Here is a 22,282-nt window from a genome sequence, read left to right on the forward strand (position 1 = left end):
AAAGCAAAACAAAAAACCCCAAAAAACTCCACTGATGTCCCCACCCCATCCCCCACCATTCCCGAGCTTGGTCAGGGACCCCTGCCCTGGACTCTATGATGCTCTGTGCATTTCTTTTCTTTTCTTTTCTTTTTTTTTTTTTTGAGACAGAGTCTCGCTGTGTCATCCAAGCTGGAGCGCAGTAGTGCGATCTCGGCTTGCTGCAATCTCTGCCTCCCAGGTTCAAGTGATTCTCCTGCCTTAGCCTCCTGAGTAGCCGGGATTACGGGCATGTACCACCACGCCCAGCTAATTTTGTATTTTTAGTAGAGACAGGGTTTCACGATGTTGGTCAGGCTGGTCTCGAACCCCTGACCTCATGATCCGCCCACCTCGGCCTCCCAAAGTGATGGGATTACAGGCATGAGCCACCACGCCCAGCAGCTCTATGCATTTCTGAGTGTGAATCCCATTGCTTTATGATTGTGTTCTGGTTTTTGTTTTAACACTAGATTGTGATTTTCCTACCAGGTCTCATTCATTCTTCTGACTCCAATGCCTATCACAAAGCCTGGCACAGAGAAGATAAGAGCAAATATCTGTGATTGAATGAGTAAATGATGAATGAAAAGTGAAGACGGGAGATGAGAGAGGTATTTGGGGGTGGAATCAGGATAACTTGGCAAGTGATTGGTGGGGATAGTGCAGAGGGTGGGTGGTGAGAGGGTGGCATCGAAGATGACTCCAGGTTTTCTGGTTTGGGAGTAGGGGAGCTCTGAACTGTTTTTATTCACAATACTTCTGCCACCAAATGTGTGAGTTTTTTCTTATACTGACCAGTTATTCAACTCTCCAGATACCAATTGGGTATCCAACAAATCAATTCCATTCTGACATTATCTACCTAGAATTAGTGTCAATGCCACCAAAGAGCTCCATCCCGCAAGACTGCCCTGATTTCAGATGTCGGTTGCTGGTACCAGGTTACCATCTGTATTTCTGACCAACCAGCTATAGAAGTCCTAGGTTCCCACAACCCCCTCTTCATGTTCAATAATTTGCCAGAATGGCTCACAGAACTCGGAAACACTTTCGTTAGGCTTACCACTTTATGATCAAGGACATATGCTCAGAGACAGCCAGGTGGAAGCATAGGGCATGGTATTTGAGGGGCACGCAGGGCTTCTATGTCTCCTCTGGGCAGGCCGCCCTCCTAGCACTTCAGTGTGTTCACCAACCGGAAGCTCCCCGAATCTCATCATTTAGGGGTTTTTATGGAGGTTTCATTACACAGGCACAATTGATGAAATCATTGACCAATGCTGATTGACTCAATCACCAGCCCCTTTTCCCTCCTGGAGGTTGGGGGATGAGCTGAAAGTTCCAATTCTGTCATGCCTTGGTCTCTCTGGTGACCAGCCCCCATCCTCAAGCTATGTAGGGGACCCCCAGCCACCAGGCACCTTATTAGCACACAAAAGATATCATTCCAGGGATTCCAAGGGTTATAGGAGCTGCGTGCAAAGACTGAGGACAAAGACAGAATACATATTTACCACAGGAGGTGCTGGTGCCATTAGCCAACATGGGAGATATGAGAAGAGGAGCAGGTGCCGGGCGCGGAGGCTCACGCCTGTAATCCCAGCACTTTGGGAGGCTGAGGCGGGTGGATCACCTGAGGTTGGGAGTTCGAGACCAGCCTGACCAACGTGGAGAAACCCTGTCTCTACTAAAATTAGCTGGGCATTGTGGCGCATGCCTGTAGTCCCAGCTACTCAGGAGGCTGAGGCACTAGAATCGCTTGAACCGGGGAGGTTGTGGTGAGCTGAGACTGGGCCATTGCACTCCAGCCTGGGCAATAAAAATGAAACTCCGACTCAGAAAAAGAAAAAAAAAAAAAAAGAAGAGGAGCAGATATGGGAAGGAAGATAGTTTCAGTTATCTACTGTGTCGGTGACACAAACAACAACAATTATTTATTTATTTATTTATTTTTTGAGAGAGTCTTGCTCTGTCACCCAGGCTGGAGGGCAGTGGCGCAATCTCGGCTCACTGTAACCCCTCCTTCTCCCGGGTTCAAGCGATTCTCCTGCCTCAGCCTCCCGAGTAGCTGGGATTACAGGCGAGCACCACCAAACCCCACTACTTTTTCATATTTTTAGTAGAGACGGGCTTTCACCATGTTAGCCAGGCTGGTCTCAAACTCCTGACCTCAGGTGATTCACCCGCCTTGGCCTCCCAAAGTGCTGGGATTACAGGCGAGAGCCACTGCACCCAGCCTTTAACAATCATTTATTATGTCTCCTGGTAATTGGGGGTGACTGGCACATTCATTCCCACTCCTGGACCAAGTTGACAACCCCAGCTTGGCTTGGCTTCTGACTGACCCATTTCCCTTTCTCTCCCATATGTTTATATACCTGTTGTATCTCAGTGGAGGCAGAGTGCCTTTTGTTGACCTTGTTTCACCCATGTATCTACGGATCTTTCCTCTCAGTCTTCATGGGGGGGCCTCTTACCTGTATGCAGACCTATAGCTCAGGCCTCCAGCAGCTTTGTGAAATAAAATTTGTCATGTGACTGATCTTCTATAGTCAGAGAGAACAGAGAATATATGCTAGAGCTCTTTCTCACATGTAACTGAAAGCCTCACTTTAGGCATGACTGGATCTAGGGATGTAAATGTGGCAAGGCCCTTGATTTCACTCCCTGATGATTCAGTCTCACTTCCTATCTCTCAGCTCTATTCTTTGGGGGGGGGTTCTCTGTGTGGTAGCAAAAAATGGTGATAGTAGGCCAGGTGCAGTGGCTCACGCCTGTAATCCCAGCACTTTAGGAGGCCGAGGCAGGCTGATCACTTGAGGTCAGCAGTTCAAGACCAGTCTGGCCAACGTGGTAAAGCCCCATCTCCTACTAAAAATACAAAAATTAGCCGGGCGTGGTGGTGGACGCCTGTAATCCCAGCTACTCAGGAGGCTGAGGCACCAGAATTGCTTGAGCCCGGGAAGCAGAGGTTGCTGAGCTGAGATCACACCACTGCACTCCAGCCTGGGCAACAGAGCGAGACTCCATCTAAAAAAAAAATGGTAATAGTAGTTCCAACTCATTCCTTTCCAGATCAAGTCAAGCCAAAAAGGGCAAGCCTTTTATCCACAGGTGCCTGCAACAGTGCTGAGAGTCACTCTGATGGGGCCAGTAGGGTCATTTGCTGGCCCCTGAATGGATCTCTGAGGTCAGGAACCTGCAGCAGGGTCTTGTGCTGGAGAAAGAGGGGTGGTGAACAAGCAACAAGTATTCACTTTAAGGGGCAATGCTCTGAAATCCCTCCCCTATGCAGATGGAGCTCAGACCACCAGTCCAGTGCCTGGCACATTGTAGCCCTCAAGAAATACTTCTACTTCTAAAAAGATGGCACCCCAGAGCCATGACTAGGATTCTGAGACAGAAGCTATGTCCTGGCCTTGTGGCCAGTGTGGGCCCAGTGAGCGGAAGATATCTCCTGGCTGAGTCAGGATACTCTACATGCTTACAGGGCACTGACCCTTTTTGTTTTAGATGTTTAATTACTAGTCTGTCTAGGGAAATATAGGTGAGAAGACAAAAATCCCACACATGGGGAAGTTGCAGAGTCATGAACTCTCTTAAGGTGATTATAGCCTTAGTCCTTACAGTATATAGTTTCCAGTTGTTTTCCTGAGATTGAACCTAGAAGCCCAATTTATCATTTTTTTTTTTTTCCTTGAGACGGAGTCTCAATCTGTGGCCCAGGCTGGAGTGCAGTGGCACAATCTTGGCTCACTGCAACCTCCGCCTCCCGGGTTCCAGTGATTGTCCTGTCTCAGCCTCCCAAGTAGCTAGGATTACAGGCACGCACCACCACACCTGACTAATTTTTGTATTTTTAGTAAAGACAGGATTTTGCCATGTTGGCCAGGCTGGTCTTGAACTCCTGACTTCAGATGATTGTCTCAACTTGGCCTCCCAAAGTGCTAGGATTACTGGCGTGAGCCACCACACCTGGCCCAATTTATTAATTTTTTTCACTCATCTAATAAAACCCTTATTGATCATCTAAGAGCTCTGGGCCAGACACTACAGGTGTAAAGGTGAATAAAGGCCTAATCTTTTGTTTTTGTTTTTCTTGAGACATGGTCTCCCTCTGTCACCCAGGCTGGAGTGCAGTGGTATGATCTTGGCTCACTGCAACCCCAGCCTCCTGGGCTCAAGTGATCCTCCTGCCTCAGCCTTCCGAGTAGCTGGCACTACAGGTGTGAGCCACCACGCCTGACTAATTTTTATATTTTTTGTGGAGATGGGGTTTTGCCATGTTGCCCAGGCTGGTCTCCAACTCCGGAGCCCAAGCAATCCACCCACCTCGGCTTTCTAAAGTGCTGGGATTACAGCATGAGCCACCACACCGGCCAATAAAGCCGAATCTTAGCTCCTGAGAAGTTCACAGCCAGAGTGGGGAGAGTGACTAAACAAATGACCATGGTGAATTTCATAACTTCAGATAAGAAAGGTATAAAGGAAGAGCTTTGGAAGGAGAGAGCTGCCCCCTCCTCCAGGGGCTCACTCACCTGTGGGCTCTGTAGAAGCCCTCTGAAAAGCAGTTTCTCAGCACAGTGAGCTCGAAGTCGTCTCCATTCACACCTGGAGCACTGCCCTGTATTGCAAATGGGAGGGTAAAGTTGGTGTAAATTTTATGGAGGGCAATTTGGCAATAACTAACAAAATTTTGCCACCATTTTCTCTTCTAGGACTGCTTCTTTCCTTGCATGTGTATGAAATTACATTTGTATAAGGTGTTGCATGGCAGCACTGTTGGTAATAACTAAGACTGGAAGTAACCTCTGTGCTCAACATAAATAACAATGATGGTTCAACTGCATAAAGAAATACTATGCAACTATAAAAAAAAAGAGGAACCTCTTTAGGTACTGATCTGGATCATTCCAAGATATCCTGATATATGAAAAAGCATGTATCTGAACCCTGTTATATTAATAATATGCTGCCTTTTGTAGGAAAAAAAGGAAAAAAGTATATATATGCATACACACTCATATAATTTGTATATGTATAAACTAGCTCTGGAAGGAAACAAAAGAAACCAATAGATCCTCTGGGGAAGGGAACTGGGTGTCCCAGAGTGGGAAACTCCACTGTGTATTTTTTTACCATTGGAATTTTGAACTTATTATGTTTTGTTTATTTATTTACTTATTTATTATTTTTTTGAGACGGAGTCTCGCTCTGTTGCCTAGGCTGGAGTGCAGTGGCGCAATCTCGGCTCACTGCAAGCTCCACCTCCTGGGTTCAAGTGATTCTTATGCCTCAGCCTCCCAAGTAGCTGGGATTATAGGTGCCTGGCTAATTTTTCTATTTTTAGTAGAGATGGGGTTTCACCATGTTGCACAGGCTGGGATTACAGGTGTGCGCCACCACACCCTGCTAATTTTTGTATTCTTAGTAGAGACAGGGTTTCACCATGTTGGCCAGGCTGGTCTCAAACTCCTAACTTCAAGTGATCTGCCCACCTCGGCCTTCCAAAGTGCTGAGATTACAGGTGCAAGCCACTGTGCCTGGCCTGATTTTTTAAAGAGCTCCCTCCCCCAGTCTGCCTAGCTGAGATTGGGGGGTGAGGGCAATTTGCATCTCAGGGAAGGTATGCTGGTCTCATTTCATCTCAATGATCCTTTTTCTCCTCCACCAGAAAGCCCATCTTTGGTCATTTCTTTCTTCACATTGACTTGGCATAAACTTTTAATGTTATCAACAACTGCTTAGCCTAATATTAGCTTTCATTTCCCTTCTCCTTCCCACAGAAGGCTTTGTGCTTTCACAAACTCCCGGTTTGGTCAGGGTAAGGTTCTGGATTTCAGTCTTGGCTCTAGCGGCTGGCAGCTGTGTGGACACTCCACCATCTCAGTCTTTATTGCTTGACAATTGTAGCTGCTTTCGGCAAAGTTTGTTAAGCTCAGGGGCTGTTCCAATTGTCAGCCCTTCCTCCTCTGGTGGGGAAAGTCCCCTTTAAAGCCACGTGCTTAAAACTGAAACCTGCAGGCCATCACAAAGGCGGGGTCTCCACACCCATCTCAGCTCCACCAACTGCAGGCTCCCAAGTACCTCTTACACCCTTGCTGATGACCGCCCTTGGAGGAAGTTCAAGGCCAAGGTGGCTTGAGAAACCCAGCTCTTGGCAGTTCCTAAATCTAGATTAATTTTCCCTCCAGAGAGGAAATTTTGTTGGTTGCAACCTGGTTGCAGGCTTGGCCAGTCCAGATCTTCCCCCAGGTGGAAGGATCTGGATAGACTGATGGCAGACAAATAGAGACTGTTCTCAGCAGCCATGGCAGTAGACTGCAGACTGCAGCCTTAAGTAACCACCCCCCCACCCCTACCCTCATCCCCTTCACTTTCACCACTACCCTTTCACATCACCACCATCCCTTTCACATCACCACCATCATAATCACTACCCCCACGGTCACACCAAGGTCACCTTACAACTCCATTTGTCTAGCAGAGACTTCACTGAAAGATTGGGGTAATAACTAAATAACTGCAGAGGATGAACATGGTCATGTATCTGTGTAGCTAAAGGAACAGTCCCAGTGCATCCCATGGATCTGAAGGAGGCCTAAGGAGCTCTACCAGGAACATCCCTTCTCTGCAGACCTGCTGGTGGGTCCGTAGCTCAGCAAACTAGAAAACTGTGGACACGGCTGGGTGAGGTGGCTCACGCCTGTGGACATGGCTGGGTGAGGTGGCTCACGCCTGTAATCCCAGCACTTTGGGAGGCCGAGGTGGGCGGATCACCTGAGGTCAGGAGTTTGAGACCAGCCTGGCTAACACAGTGAAACCCCATCTCTACTAAAAATGCAAAAATCAGCTGGGCGTGGTGGCGGGCATCCCTACTCGGTAGGCTGAGGCAAAAGAATTGCTTGAACCCGGGAGGAGGAGGTTACAGTGAGCCGAGATTGTGCCATTGCACTCCAGCCTGGGCGGCAAGAGCGAAACTCCGTCTCAAAAAAAGAAAAAAATAACTGTGTAGACTCTGACACTGTGGCATAAATGTACTCTAACATGCGTGGGAACTTGTTTCTAACTTAGCATGTAGTGTGATGAAATGAAAAATAAGGTCTGTTATACCACATAAGGGTTCAGTTAAAGTCTTACCTCAGGATGTTTCTCCTCTGGTTTCACTTTTTAAATGAGTAATAAATCACACACGTGTCATCTTTATAAGAAACTCCAGGATAGAGTTTTATTATTTTTTTTTCTGGTCTTATATAAAAAAGAGTTGTACTTCTTTAGATTCAGGAGTGTGCCTTTTTTTTTTTTCTTTGAGACAGGGTCTCATTCTGTCTCCCAGGCTGGAGTGCAGTGGTGTGACCACAGCTCATGAGGCATCCTCCCACTTCAGCCTCCTGAGTAGCTGACCACAGGCATGTGCCACCACACCCTGCTAATTTTTAAAATTTTTTTGTAGAGGTGGGGTCTTACTATGTTGCCCAAGCTGGTCTTGAACTCTTGGACTCTTACATGGACCTCCCAAAGTGCTGGGATTACAGGTGTGAGTCACCGTGCCCGGCCAAGAGTTTGCCTTTATCACATAGATATTGTAAACTGCATAACTAATCAGATTTCCCTTTTCACACAGGCTGCTAGGAAACTTTGAGTCAAATATACGGCCCAGCTCTGGCAAGCATTGAATTCTTTAAGCTCTGAATTTTTTTTTCTTTTTTTCTTTTTTCTTTTTGAAATGGAGTTTCACTCTTGTTGCCCAGGCTGGAGTGCAATGGCGTGATCTCGGCTCACTGCAACCTCTGCCTCCCGGGTTCAAGTGATTTTCCTCCCTCAGCCTCCCAAGTAGCTGGGATTACAGGGGCCCACCACCACGCCCAGCTAATTTTTTGTATTTTTAGTAGAGATGGGGTTACACTATGTTGCCCAGGCTGTTCTCGAACTCCTGACTTCAGGCGATCTACTGGCCTCAGCCTCCCAAAGTGCTGGGATTACAGGTGTGAGCCACTGTGTCTGGCTAAACTCTGAATTTTTTATTTTTATTTTTTGTTTTGAGACGGAGTCTGTCACTCAGGCTGGAGTGCAGTGGTGTGATCTTGGCTCACTGCACAGCCTCCTCCTCCTGGGTTCAAGCGATTCTCCTACCTCAGCCTCCCGAGTGGCTGGGACTACAAGCACAGGCCACTGCACCCAGCTAATTTTTGTATTTTTAGTAGAGACGGGGTTTCACCATGTTGGTCAGGCTGGTCTCGAACTCCTGACCTCGTGATCCGCCCGCCTGGGCCTCCCAAAGTGCTGAGATTACAGGCGTGAGCCACTGCACCCAGCCTAAGCTCTGAATTTTTAATCCCTATTCCTGGCTTGACTTTTTCTTTACTTTTGCCTCAGTTTTTTTTTTTTTTCCTTTTTTTACTGAGACTTGCTCTGTTGCCCAGACTGGAGGACGATGGCGTAATCTCGGCTCACTGCAACCTCTGCCTCCCAGGTTCAAGTGATTCTCCTGCCTTGGCCTCTCGAGTAGCTAGGATTACGGGCACCCACCACCATGCCAGGCTAATTTTTGTATTTTTGTAGAGATGGGGTTTTACCATGTTGGCCAAGCTGGTCTTGAACTGCTGACCTCAGGTGATCTGCCCACCTCAGCCCTCCCAAAGTGCCGAGATTACAGGTGTGAGCCACTGGGCCCAGCCCTTTTGCCTCCGTTTTAATTTCTGTCTTGTTATAAACTTGTAAACCACCATAAACCCTTTCCAGATCAAGATGGAGATTAGACCAGCAGATGTGTCTTGTCTAACCTCCCTTTATATGCAAGTTGAAGAGGTTGTACTGAAAACAACATGGAAGACTACTGGACATTGCACATTGAAATTAAGGTCATCTGTTTTTTTTTTTTTCTTTTTTTTTTTTTTTTTGAGATGGAGTTTCGTTTTTGTTGCCCAGACTGGAGTGCAATGGCTTAATCTCGGCTCACTGCAACCTCCGCCTCCCAGGTTCAAGCGATTCTCCTGCCTCAGCCTCCCGAGTAGCTGGGACTACAGGCACATGCCACCACATCCGGCTAATTTGTGTATTTTTAGTAGAGATGGGGTTTCACCACGTTGGCCAGGCTGGTCTCCAACTCCTGACCTCGTGATCCACCTGCCTTGGCTTCCCAAAGTACTGGGGTTACAGCCACCACACCCGGCCTAGTCCAGGACATCTTTTTTTCTTCCTCCCCAAAAGGAAAACTACCCAGTCTGAATGAGTATCTTCTAAATCATTTTTAGATTTTGGAAGTCTCAACGTCAAGACTCAGGCATTTTGTTTGTCTTTTGAGACAGGGTCCCACTCTGTTACCCAGGCTAGAGTGCAGTGGCGTGACCACAGCTCACTGCAGCTTCTACCTCTTAGGTTCAGGCGATCCTTCCATTTCAGTTTCCTGAGTAGCTGGGACCACAGGCGCATACCACCACAGCCGGTGAATTTTTTCATTTTTTATAGAGATAGGATCTCCCTATGTTGCCCAAACTGGTCTTGAACTCCTGGGCTCAAGTGATCCTCCCACCTCAGCCTCCCAAAGTGCTGGGATTATAGGCATAAGTCACCATGCCCAGTCTTTTTTTTTTTTTTTTGAGATAGAGTCTTTCTCTGTTGCCCACGCTGGAGCACAGTGGCGTCTCATCTTGGTTCACTGCAACCTCCACCCCCTGGATTTAAGTGATTCTTGTGCCTCAGTCTCCTGAGTAGCTGGGATTGCAGGTAGCGCGCCATCACACCCAGCTAATTTTTGTATTTTTAGTAGAGATGGGGTTTCACCATGTTGGCCACGCTGGTATCGAACTCTTGGCCTCAAATGATCCACCCGCCTCAGCCTCCCAGAGTGCTGGGATTACAAGCATGAGCCACCCCACCCGGCCTGTTTTGTTTTTTGAGATGGGGGTCTCACTGTGTTGACGAGACTGGTCTCAAACTCCTGGGCTCATGCAATCTTCCTGCCTCAGCCTCCAGAGTAGCTGTGACTACAGGCATGCACCACCAATTCTGGTTAAGCCTCAGACATTTTTGATCTCTGATCCTCTGTAATCACCCATCCATGAGTCAAGAGGGGACTCTTGATATAACTGCCTGGGTAGGGAAGATCATGGGGTAGTAGAAAATACCAGGGAAAAACACATATAAACACTTACATCAAAATATTATTCATCAGTTTAAGGATACTATTTATTTATTTGTTTATAGATGGAGTTTCGCTCTTGTCGCCCAGGCTGGAGTGCAATGGTGCAATTTTGGCTCATCGCAACCTCTGCTTCCCAGGTTCAAGCGATTCTCCTGCCTCAGCCTCCCAAGTAGCTGGGATTACAGGCATGCGCCACCATGCCTGGCTGATTTTGTATTTTTAGTAGAGACAGGGTTTCTCCATGTTGGTGAGGATGGTCTCGAACTCCCAACCTCAGGTGATCCGCCTGCTTTGGCCTCCCAAAGTGCTGGGATTACAGGCGTGAGCCACTGCACCTGGCCTAAGCATAATATTTTTAAAAAGAAAAAAAAAAGACTACTTTTAGAACACCTTTATTTTTATTTTAATTTTTTTTGAGATGGAGTCGCACCCTGTTGCCCAGGCTGGAGTGCAGTGGTGCAATCTTGGCTCACGGCAACCTCCACCTCCCAGGTTCAAGCAATTCTCCTGCATCAGCCTCCTCAGTAGCTGAGACTACGGGTGTGCACCACCATGCCCAGCTAATTTTTGTATTTTTAGTAGAGACAGGGTTTCACCATGTTGGCCAAGCTGGTCTTCAACTCCTGACCTCAGGTGATCCGCCTGCCTTGACCTCCCTAAGTGCTGGGATTACAGGCATGAGCCACCGTGCCCAGCCCACCTTTATAGAAAATTGAATTTATAGAAAATTTATAGAAAAATTGAACAGATAGTAAAGGAAGTTCCCATATATTTTCCTCTCACTGTTTCTCCTATTATTAACATCTTGCATTAGTGTGGTACATTAATTACAATTAATAAGCCAATATGAACACATTATTATTAGCTAAGGTCCATAGTTTAAATTAAAGTTGACTTTTTTTCTTCTTTTTTGTGACAGGGTCGTGCTCTGTTGCCCATGCTAGAGTGCAGTGGGACGATCTTAGCTCACAGCAGCTTCAACCTCCCAGAGTCACGGTATCCTCCTGCCTCAGCCTCTTGAGTAGCTGGGACTACAGGCACGTGCCACTACACCTGGCTAAGTTTTGTATTTTTTGTAGAGGTAGGGTTTTGCCTAGGCTGGTCTCGAACTCCTGAGCTCAAGCGATCTGCCTGCATTGGCCTCCCAAAATGCTGGGATTACAGGTGTGAGCCACTATACCTGGCTTGTTATCTTCTAGAAGTTTCATAGTTTTCCATTTTCCATTTAGGTCTATGATCCATTTTGAGTTAATTTTTGTGAAAGGTGTAAGTCCTGTGTTTAGATTCCTTTTTTTTTTTTTTTTTAATTGAGATGCAGTTTCACTCGTCACCCAGGCTGGAGTACAATGGTGCGATTTTGGTTCGCTACAACCTCTGCTTCCCAGGTTGAAGCAATTCTCCTGCCTCAGCCTCCCGAGTCGCTGGGATTACAGGCATGCGCCACCACACCTGGCTAATTTTGCATTTTTAGTAGAGACGGGGTTTCTCCATGTTGGTCAGGCTGGTCTCGAACTCCCGACCTCAGGTGATCTGCCCGCCTCAGCCTCCCAAAGTGCTAGGATTACAGGCATGAGCCTCCATGCCTGACCTAGATTCTCTCTCTCTCTCTTTTTTTTTTTTTGCCTATGTACATCTAATTGTTCCTAACTCTTTGTTGAAAAGACTATCTTTTCTCAATGTATTGCCGTTGCTCCTTTGTCAAGGATCAGATGGCTGTATTTGTGTGTATCTATTTCAAGGCTCTGTATTCTGTTCCATTAATTTATTTGTCTATTCTTTTGCAAATACCATACTGCCTTGATTATTGTAGCTTTATAGTAAGTCTTGAAATTGAATAGTGTCAGACCTCTGACTTTGTTCTTTCTCTTCAATATTGTGTTGGTTATTCTGGGTCTTTTGCCTTTCCATGTAAACTTTAGAATCAGTTTGTAGAGATCCACAAAATAACTTGCCAGCCTTTTTGTTTTTTTTTAATTGGGATGGCCTTGAGTCTACAGATCAGGTTGGGCAGAATTGTCATCTTAATAATATTGAAACTTCTCATTCGTGAACATGGAATATTTCTCCTTTTATTTTTATAGGTTTATTCCAAAATATTTCTTTCTTCTATTTTGGTGTTAATATAAATTGTATTGTGTTTTAAATTTCAAACTGTGGCCGGGTACTGTGGCTCACGCTTGTAATCCCAGCACTTTGGGAAGCCAGGGTGGGCAGATCACCTGAGGTCAGGAGTTCGAGGCCAGCCTGGCCAACATGCTGAAACCCCATCTTTACTAAAAATACAAAAAATTAGCTGGGTGTGGTGGTGGGCACCTGTAGTCCCAGCTACCTGGAGGCTGAGGCATGAGAATCGGTTGAACCCAGGAGGTGGAGGTTGCATTGAGCCCAGATCGGGCTACTGTACTCCAGCATGGGTGACAGAGTGAGACTCTGTCTCAAAAAATAAATAAGTAAAAAATAAAAATAAATTTCAAATTGCAATGGTTCCTGCTAGTGTATAGGAAAGCAATTGACTGTTGCATATTGGCCCTGTGACCAATGGATTCTGCAACCTTGCTATAAGGCTTATTAGCATTAGAAGGTTCTTGTTGATTTTTTGGGCACAGAGACATTAATGCCATCTGTGAGGAAAGACAGGTTTTTTTTCCTTACCAACGCTTATACCTGCCCCCTACTTCTTCTTCTTCTTTTTATTTATTTATTTATTTATTTATTTATTTATTTATTTATTTATTTATTTTATTTGACAGGGTCTTGCTCTGTCACCCAGGCTGGAGTGCAGTGGCATGATCATGGCTTACTGCAGCCTTGACTTCCTGGCATCAAGTAATCCTCCCACTTCTGCCTTTCCAGTAGCTAGGACTATAGGTGCACACCATCATGCCCAGCTAATGTTTCTTTTCTTTTTTTCTTTCTTTTTTTTTTTTTTTTTTGAGTCACAGTCTTGCTCTGTTGCCCAGGCTGGAGTGCAGTGGCTTGATCCCACTGCAGTCTCTGCTTCCCAGGTTCAAGGGATCCTCCTCCCACATCAGCCTCCCAAGTAACTGGGACTACAGGTGCACACCACCATGCCCAGATCATTTTTCTGTTTTCATAGAGACAGGGTCTCACTATGTTGCCCTGGCTGTTTTTGAACTCCTGGGCTCAAGAGATCCTCCCACCTCGACCTCCCAAAGTGCTGGGATGAAAGGCATGAACCACCTGCACCTGGCCTTTAAAATTTTTTTTGTCTTCATATTTTATTGCATAAGTTAGGATTTTCAGTGTAATGTTTAATAGGAGTGTTGAGAGTGGATGTAATTTTCTTGTTCTTGAATTTAGGGGGAAAGCATGTAGTTTGTTACCACTATGTATGATGTTAACTGTGGTTTTTTTTGTAGATTTTATCAACTTGAGGAAGTTTCCCACTGTTCCTAGTTTTCTGAGAGTGAGTGTTCATTTAACATGAATGAATGTCGGGTTTTGTCAAATGCATTTTTCTGCATCAATTGATATGATCATATGATTTTTCTTTTTTATTCTGTTGATGTGATGAGTTACATTAATTTATTTTGAATGTTGAACCAGCCTTGCATACCTGGAGTAAATCCCACTTAGTCATGGTGTATAATTCTTTTTATACATTGTTGGATTTGATTTTCTAATGTTTTGTTGAGGATTTTCGCATCTATGTTCATGAGAGATATTGATCTGTAGTTTTCCTTTCTTATAATGCCTTTCTCTGGCTTTGGTATTAGGGTAAGGCTGGCCCCATTCAATGAGTCAGGAAGTTGCTCTAAAATGTGCACCTGGGATTTGTCTTAATTAGGTGTGGTAAGGTGACAGACACACAGACAACTGTCTTTGAAAGAAGAACTTATTATTTGTGTTTCCCAGGAGAAGGGGGTATGCAATAGAGGGCCACATGGGGAAGCACCAAAGTAGGTCAAGAGGCAGAGTGAGCCAGGGGACAGCCCAGCCCAGAGCCTATGTTGTGTTTTCCATGGGAAAGGCAAGGCAGGGCAAAGGAAACAGTTTAGGATTAGCCGGTTAGAAGAATTCCAGTGGGCTTTGTGGCATAGAGGCTGTCCCTAGTTGTCTGGTACCTGACCCTGGGTTGATTTAGGGAAAAGAAAATATTGTCTTGATATCTGAGAATTAGATACAAAGGGTGGTTCAGGGTATGGACTCTGGATTGCAGGACAGGTGTTAAACAACTTTGGCCATTAGTTTGGCCCTGTGACTAATGGATGTGAAACAGACAAATATAGACTGTAAAACACAAAACAGAAGTACTGTCACTGCTTCTATTTTCTGGAAAAGATGAGAGGAAATTGATATCATTAAAAACATGTTTGTTAGACTTCACCACTGAAACTCTCTGGGCTTGGTGTTTTCTTTTATGGAAAACTGTTATTTATTGATTTTTTTTTTTTAAGACGGAGTCTTGCTCTGTCGCCCAGGCTGGAGTGCAATGGAATGATCTTGGATCACTGCAACCTCTGCCTCCTGGGTTCAAGTGATTCTCCTGCCTCAGCCTCCCAAGTAGCTGAGATTACAGGTGTCTGCCACCATGCCCAGCTAATTTTTTGTATTTTTAATAGAGTCGGGGTTTCACAATGTTGGCCAGGCTGGTCTAGAACTCCTGACCTCGTGATCCATCCGCCTGGGCCTCCCGAAGTACTGGGATTATAGGCGTGAACCACTGCGTCCGGCCAGATTATCGATTTTTGATTTTTCTTCTTTTACATTTATATGCAATGCTATAAATTTACCTTTAAGCACTGCTTTCACTATAGCCTACAAATGTTGATGAGCTGTAGTTTCTATTTTTTTTTTGAGATGAGTCTCACTCTGTTGCCCAGGCTGGAGAGCAGTGGTGCGATCTTAGCTCACTGCAACCTCCACTTCCCAGGTTTAAGCGATTCTCCTGCCTCAGCCTCTCGAATAGCAGGGATTACAGGTGCCCGCCATCACACCCAGGTAATTTTTGTATTTTTAGTAGAGATGGGGTTTCACCATATTGGCCAGGCTGGTCTCCAACTTGTGACCTCAAGTGATTCACCCGCCTTGGCCTCCCAAAGTTCTGGGATTATAGACGTGAGCCCCCGCGCCTGACCTGTATTTTCATTTTTATTTAGTTCAAAATATGTAAACATTTCTCTTGACAGCTCTACTGTCACCTATTTATTTGGAATATTTAAAATTATGTTGTTTATTCTCCATATATTTTGGGATTTTCCAGCTATCTTTCTCTTACTGGTTTTTAATTTAATTCCACTGTGGTCTCAGAACATATTTTGTATTATTTCTATTCTTTTAAATTTGTTGAGGCATGTTTTGTGGCCCTGAATATGGTTTATCTTGGTGAATATTATATGTGAGCTTGAGTATAATGTGTATTCTGCTGTTGCTGGATGAAATATTCTATAGATGTCAATTAGATCCAATTGATTGATGATGCTGTTCAGTTCAACTATATCCTTACTGATTTTTTGCCTCATGAGTGGGTCAATTACTAATACAAGGGCGCTGAAGTCTCCAACTAAAATGGTGAATCTGTCTATTTCTCATTGCAGTTCCATCAGTTTTTGCTTCACATATTTTGATGCTCTGTTGTTAGGTATATCTAGGTTAAGAATTTGTTATATCCCTCTGGAAAACTGACTCCATTGTCATTACATACTGCCCTCTTTATCCATGATATTTTCCTTGTTTTGAAGTCTGCTTTGTCCAAAGTTAATATAGCTATTCCAGTTTTCTTTTTGGATTAGTTTTAGCATAATATATCTTACTTCATTCTTTTATTTTTAATTAATCTGAGTTTTCATATTTAAAGTGGATTTCTTGTATACAACATCTAATTGGGGTTCTTTTAAAAATCCATTCTGATGATCACACCATCAGAGTAGATTTAAAAAATGATTCAGATTTAAAATGACTATTGATATAGTTAGATTAATATCTACCATGTTTGTAACTTTTCTATTCACGTCACATTTTTTTTTTCTTGCTCTGTTGCCCAGGCTGGAATGCAGTGGCGCAATTTTGGCTCACTGCAACCTCCACCTCCCAGCTTCAAGAAATTCTCCTGCCTCAGCCTCCGAAGTAGCTGGGACTACAGGTGTGCACCACCATGCCTGTCTAATTTTTTATATTTTTAGTAGTGATGGGGTTTTGCCATATTGGCTAGGCTGGTCTTGAACTCCTGACCTTATGTAATCTGCTTGCCCCAGCCTCCCAAAGTGCTGAGATTACAGGCATGAGCCACAGTGCCTGGCCACGTGTTATTTCCTTTTTTTTTTGAGATGGAGTTTCACTCTTGTTGCCTAGGCTGGAGTACAATGGTGCGATCTCGGCTCACTGCAACCTCTACCTCCCAGGTTCAAGCGATTCTCCTGCCTCAGCCTTCCCAAGTAGCTGGGATTACAGGCATGTGCCACTACACCTGGCTAATTTTGTATTTTTAGTAGAGATGGGGTTTCTCCATGTTGCTCAGGCTGGTCTCGAAACTCCCAACCTCAGGTGATCCGTCTGCCTTGGCCTCCCAAAGTGCTGGGATTACAGGCATGAGCCACCTCTCCTGGCCTATTTCATTTTTTATTGTGGTAAAATATACATAACATAAAATTTGTCATTTATTATTATTATTATTATTTTTGAGATAAAGTCTTAATGCTATTGCCCAGGTGGGAGTGCAGTGCTGTGATCTCAGCTCACTGCAACCTCTGCCTCCCGGGTTCAAGTGATTCTCCCACCTCAGCCTCCCGAGTAGCTGGGAGTACAGGTGCAGTCCACCATGCCCGGCTAATTTTTGTATTTTTAGTAGAGATGGGGTTTCAACTATGTTGGCCAGGTTGGTCTCGAGCTCCTGACCTCAAGTGATTCACCTGCCTCGGCCTCCCAAAGTGCTAGGATTACAGGTGTGAGCTACCGCGCCCGGCCCCAAAATTTGTCATTTTAACCTTTGTTTTGTTTTTTTTTTTTTTGGACAGGGTCTTGCTCTGTAGCCCAGGCTGGAGTGCAGTGGCATGATCTTGGCTCATTGCTACCTCTGCCTCCCAGGCTTAAGGGATCCTCCCACCTCAGCCTCCTGAGTAGTTGCAACTACAGGTGCACACCACCACACCTGGCTACTTTTTAAAGTTTTTGTAAAGCTGAGGTCTCACTATATTGCCCAGGCTTATCTGAAACTCCTGGGCTCAAGTGATCCACCTTTGTCTCCCAAAGAGTTGGGATTATAGGTATGAGCCACCATGCCTGACAAATTTTATTTTATTTTATTTTATTTTATTTTATTTTATTTTATTTTATTTTATTTTATTTTATGAGTATTGTCCTGTAGCCCAGGCTGGAATGCCTGGAGTGCAATGGTGCAATCTCGGCTTACTGAAACCTCTGCCTCCTGGGTTCAAGAAATTCTCCCTGCCTCAGCCTCGTGAGTAGCTGTGATTACAGGCATGTGCCACCATTCCCAGCTAATTTTTGTATATTTAGTAGAGACGGGGTTTCACCATGTTGACCAGGCTGGTCTTGAACTCCTGACCTCAGGTGATCCACCCATGTTGGCCTCCCAAAGTGCTGGGAATACAGGTGTGAGCCACTGCACCCAGCCACGCCTGACAAATTTTAACAATATTTAAGTGTATAATTCAGTGGCATCATGTACACTCACAATGTTGTATAAACATCACTGCTGGACCAGGTGCAGTGGCTCACACCTGCAATCCCAGCACTTTGGGATGCCGAGGTGGGCATATGACAAAGTCAGGAGTTCGAGACAAGCCTGGCAAACATGGTGAAACCCTGTCTCTTCTAAAAAATACAAAAATCAGCGGGGTGTGGTGGCGGGCGCCTGTAGTCCCAGCTACTTGGGAGGCTGAGGCAGGAGAATTGCTTGAACCGGGGAGGCGGAGGTTGCAGTGAGCCGAGATCGGCCACTGCACTCCAGCCTGGGCGACAGGGCGAGACTCCATCTCAAAAAACAAAGCAAAACAAAACAAAAAAACACTGTTTGTCTCTAGATTTTTCCACCATCCCAGAAACTCTACCCATTAAATAACAACTCCCCATTTTTCCCTTGACTTAGTCCCTGTGAACTCTGTACTACTTTCTCTCTCTCTAATTTGGGCTATTGTAGGCTACGATATAAATGGACTCATACAATATTTGCCCTTTTGTGTCTGGCTACTTCCACTTGTAAATAACGCTGCAGCACTTCACAAGTGTTACAAGTGGTGCAGGTACCATTTATGCATTCACAATTCCTCCTTCCCACCCTTTATAACATTGCGGTTATTCAGTTCACTTATCCATATGCTACAATTGCCTAATACATTGTTGCTATTAGAACTTTGATCAGTTATCTATTAGATTAATTAAATATAAGAAAAAGGATTTCATTTTACCTTCACTTATTCCTTCTTGGATCCCTCTCTGAAGAACTTCTTTTTAGCATTTCTTTTTTGTTGCTTTCTGGCCTGGTGTGGCCCTTAGGTATTTAATACTACATTACTCTCCGAATTGCTTCTGCTTTAGTCAAGTCATGGAGCGGTGGAAACAAAATATAAAATATGTTCCAGTTATCTGCTGTCACTCCAGAGATGACCACCAGATGGCGCCCGTTCCCACTTCCTAAGGCCTCTTGTCTTACGCACTGTAGCCGAGACACGCACGCGGGGTACCTGCAATCCGCTGATGGCTGCCGACTGCAGGCTGGTAGTTGAGTTCGTCAGTCTCCCTCCAACCCTGCATGTGTTTAGGACTCTGTGTTTAGGCGTCCCTTGTAGGAACCAGGGCGGCAGCCTTTCCTCGGGAGCCTGGACGCCTCAGCTCATCATATAGTGATGATGATGGGGGTCCCGCCGGTGAGAGGGATCAGAGGCTGGAGGCACACCCCTCTTAGCACTGGCAGCCATGCCATGCAGGGCCACCCCACTATCCTGCAGGGTCACACACGCACGTCCCTCTGGACCAGGGAAGCTACGCATATGGGTGCAGCTGGGGGGTAATTACAGACTGTAGGAGTGGTGGGGTCTGTGGGAGCGCAAGCTCGTCTTGAAGGTATTCACATCCAAAATTGCTTAAGACACTGTGCTGCTTGCCCGGCACGATGGTCGTAATCCCAGGATTTTGGGAGGCCTTGGCGAGAGGATCACCTGAAGTCAGGAGTTCGAGACCAGCCTGGCCAACGTGGTGAAACCCCGTCTCCACTAAAAATATAAAAATTAGCCAGGCGTGGTGGTGGGCGCCTGTAGCCCCAGCTATTCGAGAGGCTGAGGCAGGGGAATCGCTTGAACCTGGGAGGCGGAGGTTGCAGTGAGCTGAGATCACGTTATTGCACTCCAGCCGGGGAGTGAGACCCCGTCTCAAAGAAAAACAAACAAACAAACGACAACAACAAAATGTGCTGGCCTCAAAACGCACATCTGTAAACTACTTACCACCTTTAAAATGTCTGGCGCGGGATAAAGTCCAAACGCGTTAGCAAGGCCCTGGGGACCCTTCATAGCTCTTCCCACCCTCCTTTCCATCCTGTCTCTCGCCTCTCTCCAATGAGCTTTATGCTGTGTCCAGACTGAACGTGCCACGCCCCTCCACGCCCTTTATCCAGGGCGTAAGCCCTTTGTCCGGAAGGCCCTTTCTCCCCGTCTTCATCTCATTCAAGATCCAGCTGAAGTGTGGCCCGGCCTCCCCGGTGAGCTGTGGGTACATCCCAGGCTAGCTGCTGCAGGACCGTCGCGCCGTTCAACTCCAAGGAGCACCGTTTGCTCTGGAATGTGTGAGAATGGCGCCCCCTGGTGGCCCGGGAGTTGTGCAACGCGGCTGGGCACGCAGCCAGCGCTCACTGCAACTTGTCACTCGGGTCACCCTTCTCCGAGGCCACCTCCACAGCTGGCCACCAGAAGGCACCCTTCACCTTTCCGGGGCCTCCGTATTCATAAGCGAATTGATGACTAGGGAACCGATTTATGCACGGTGGGTGGCACTGTTGGGTCCCAAGCTTGCCTTTCTCTGCCTAGCCCCGGGACCTCCTGAACCCAGTAGAGGCCTACCTTGAGGTGTATTTCTGCCCCTCTCTCCCCCATAGCTGCTCCTGAATACTCCTCAGCCACAATTTCTTCCCAGGTGGACAATATGGGCTCAAGAAATTGCTCCCTGAGTCATCAGATCCTCTCATGATGCTTAAGTTTTAATACAACATCCCTGCATGCCCCACTTGCCTAGACCTGCCCTGGATCATCAGTCTGTGCCCTCTTGGCTTGGGGAGGCCAAGAATGGGGCCTGCCTGTGTGTGGGCCAGGCAGACAGCCTCCTAGAGAGGTGACTTAGAGGCTCTGGAAGGCTCCCTCGGCTCCCTAAACCTGTGGGCAGGTGGAGAGGACCCAGCGCTGAACATCTCCCAGAAGAGATGGGAACAGCTAGTGGCTGAAGGGACATGCATCATATTCTCAGTAGCGCCTCTAGAATTTCTAAAAAAGAAGAGGCTCAAAGGCAGCAATCTGGTTATGTTATGGGTGGAGGGTGTCCAGGTTGTTGGCAGTTTGAACAAAGGATTGGACAAAATGCACAAACAAAGCAAGGAAGGAATGAAGCAACAAAAGCAAAAATTTATTGAAAACGAGAGTACATTTCACAGGGTGTGAACAGACCAAGCATAGGATTTTCTGGGGTTTAAATACCCTCTAGAGGTTTCCCACTGGCGACTTGGTGTACACTCTAAGTAAAAGAAATAGTGGCCCACTATCAGTCTGATTGGTTGCAGAAATTAACCAATCAGAGGCTGAAGTGAAGTTACAAAGTTACACTCCTATGCAAATATCTGGTTGCAGAAATCAACCAATCAGAGATACTTTCAATTTTCCGTCGGCCCCACAGAAAAGGTGGGTGGGGTTTGCAAAGGGAGTAGCCTCCAGTCCTTTTGTTACTTAGGTGTGGAAAGTTGGGGTTTTCCTTTTGATTTAGTTCTAGAAAGTCAGCGTGAATCGGCCTTAGGTTCCCTGCCTCCAGACCCTATTTTTCTGCTTCAGTCAGGAGGGGGTGGTCTGGGGATGTGGGGGGCAGCTATGGGTTTGCCTTGAAACTCTATATGCGTTGTAAGGATGAAGGGTTTGCAGCTTAATTAAAACAGAAACATTTCCAGAGATGCCTTTATTCATGTTTATATGAGGATATTATAAGTGCTTATTTTATTTAAGAGGTTGATGAAGATTACAGTGGGGAAAAACATCCCTTGGTACAGTTCAGGTCCTGGTGACAGGTTTGTTCACGAGCAGTGTTGGTGGTAAGGAAACTCTGATGGGTTTTAGCATTTTAGTGGGCTAATCCAGGAAGGAATGGGCTGCACCGGGATTATGTGGGTTGACCCCAGGGGAACAGAATGAGAGGAAGTGTCAAGACAAAGGGAGAGAGGTTTGGGAAACTCCCCAGGACTGGGAGGAGCCAGAAGCCTGCAGTTTCCTCATGGACCTGAGACTGTCACCCACTCTCTGTGTTCAGGGAAGTAGCCTTCCCTGTAGGAGCACTGATGTGGTAGATATACTTAATAGTGGGGTGCAGGACCAGATTGAATTTCTTTTTTTTTTTAGACAGCTGACTCTATTGCCTAGGCCTGGAGTGCAGTGGCTTGATCTTGGCTCACTTTAACTCCTGCCTCCCAGGTTCAAGTGACTCCCCTGCCTCAGCCTCCTGAGTAGCTGGGATTGCAGGTGTGTGTTACCACACCCAGCTGCTTTTTTTTTTTTTTTTTTTTTTTTTTTTTTGAGACGGAGTCTCACTCTGTGGCCCGGAGTGCAGTGGTGCGATCTTGGCTTACCACAACCTCCACCTCCCAGGTTCAAGTGATTCTCCTGCCTCAGCCTCCCAAGTAGCTGAGACTACATACAGGCGCACACCATCATCCCTGGCTAATTTTTGTATTTTTAGTTGAAACGGGGTTTCACCATGTTGGCCAGGATGGTCTCGATCTCCTGACCTCGTGGTCCTCCCACCTCGGCCTCCCAAAGTGCTGGGATTACAGGCGTGAGCCACAGCGCCTGGCCTAGGAAATGAATTCTATACAGAATAATCAGAGCGGTTCCTGTGCCCTTTGGCTGCTTGTGCAGTTAAGCACATTTATCATGACTATTATAAATTATT

General features: G+C 46.0%; 1 long non-coding RNA gene across 1 annotated transcript in view; it reads right to left on the minus strand.

Annotated features, from left to right (window-relative positions):
* Positions 1-19,909, minus strand: part of LOC129531654 (uncharacterized) — a 37,477-nt gene extending 17,568 nt beyond the window's left edge. Inside the window, exons 1-2 of the long non-coding RNA XR_008676962.2 lie at positions 18,553-19,909; positions 4,560-4,645 (exon numbers count right to left, since the gene is read on the minus strand). This is a non-coding gene — a long non-coding RNA (uncharacterized lncRNA). The remainder of the gene's footprint in view (positions 1-4,559; positions 4,646-18,552) is intronic.
* Between the last annotated feature and the right edge of the window lie 2,373 nt (positions 19,910-22,282).

This window comes from Gorilla gorilla, chromosome 12 (assembly GCF_029281585.2).
Source record: "Gorilla gorilla gorilla isolate KB3781 chromosome 12, NHGRI_mGorGor1-v2.1_pri, whole genome shotgun sequence".
Taxonomy (NCBI): domain Eukaryota; kingdom Metazoa; phylum Chordata; class Mammalia; order Primates; family Hominidae; genus Gorilla; species Gorilla gorilla.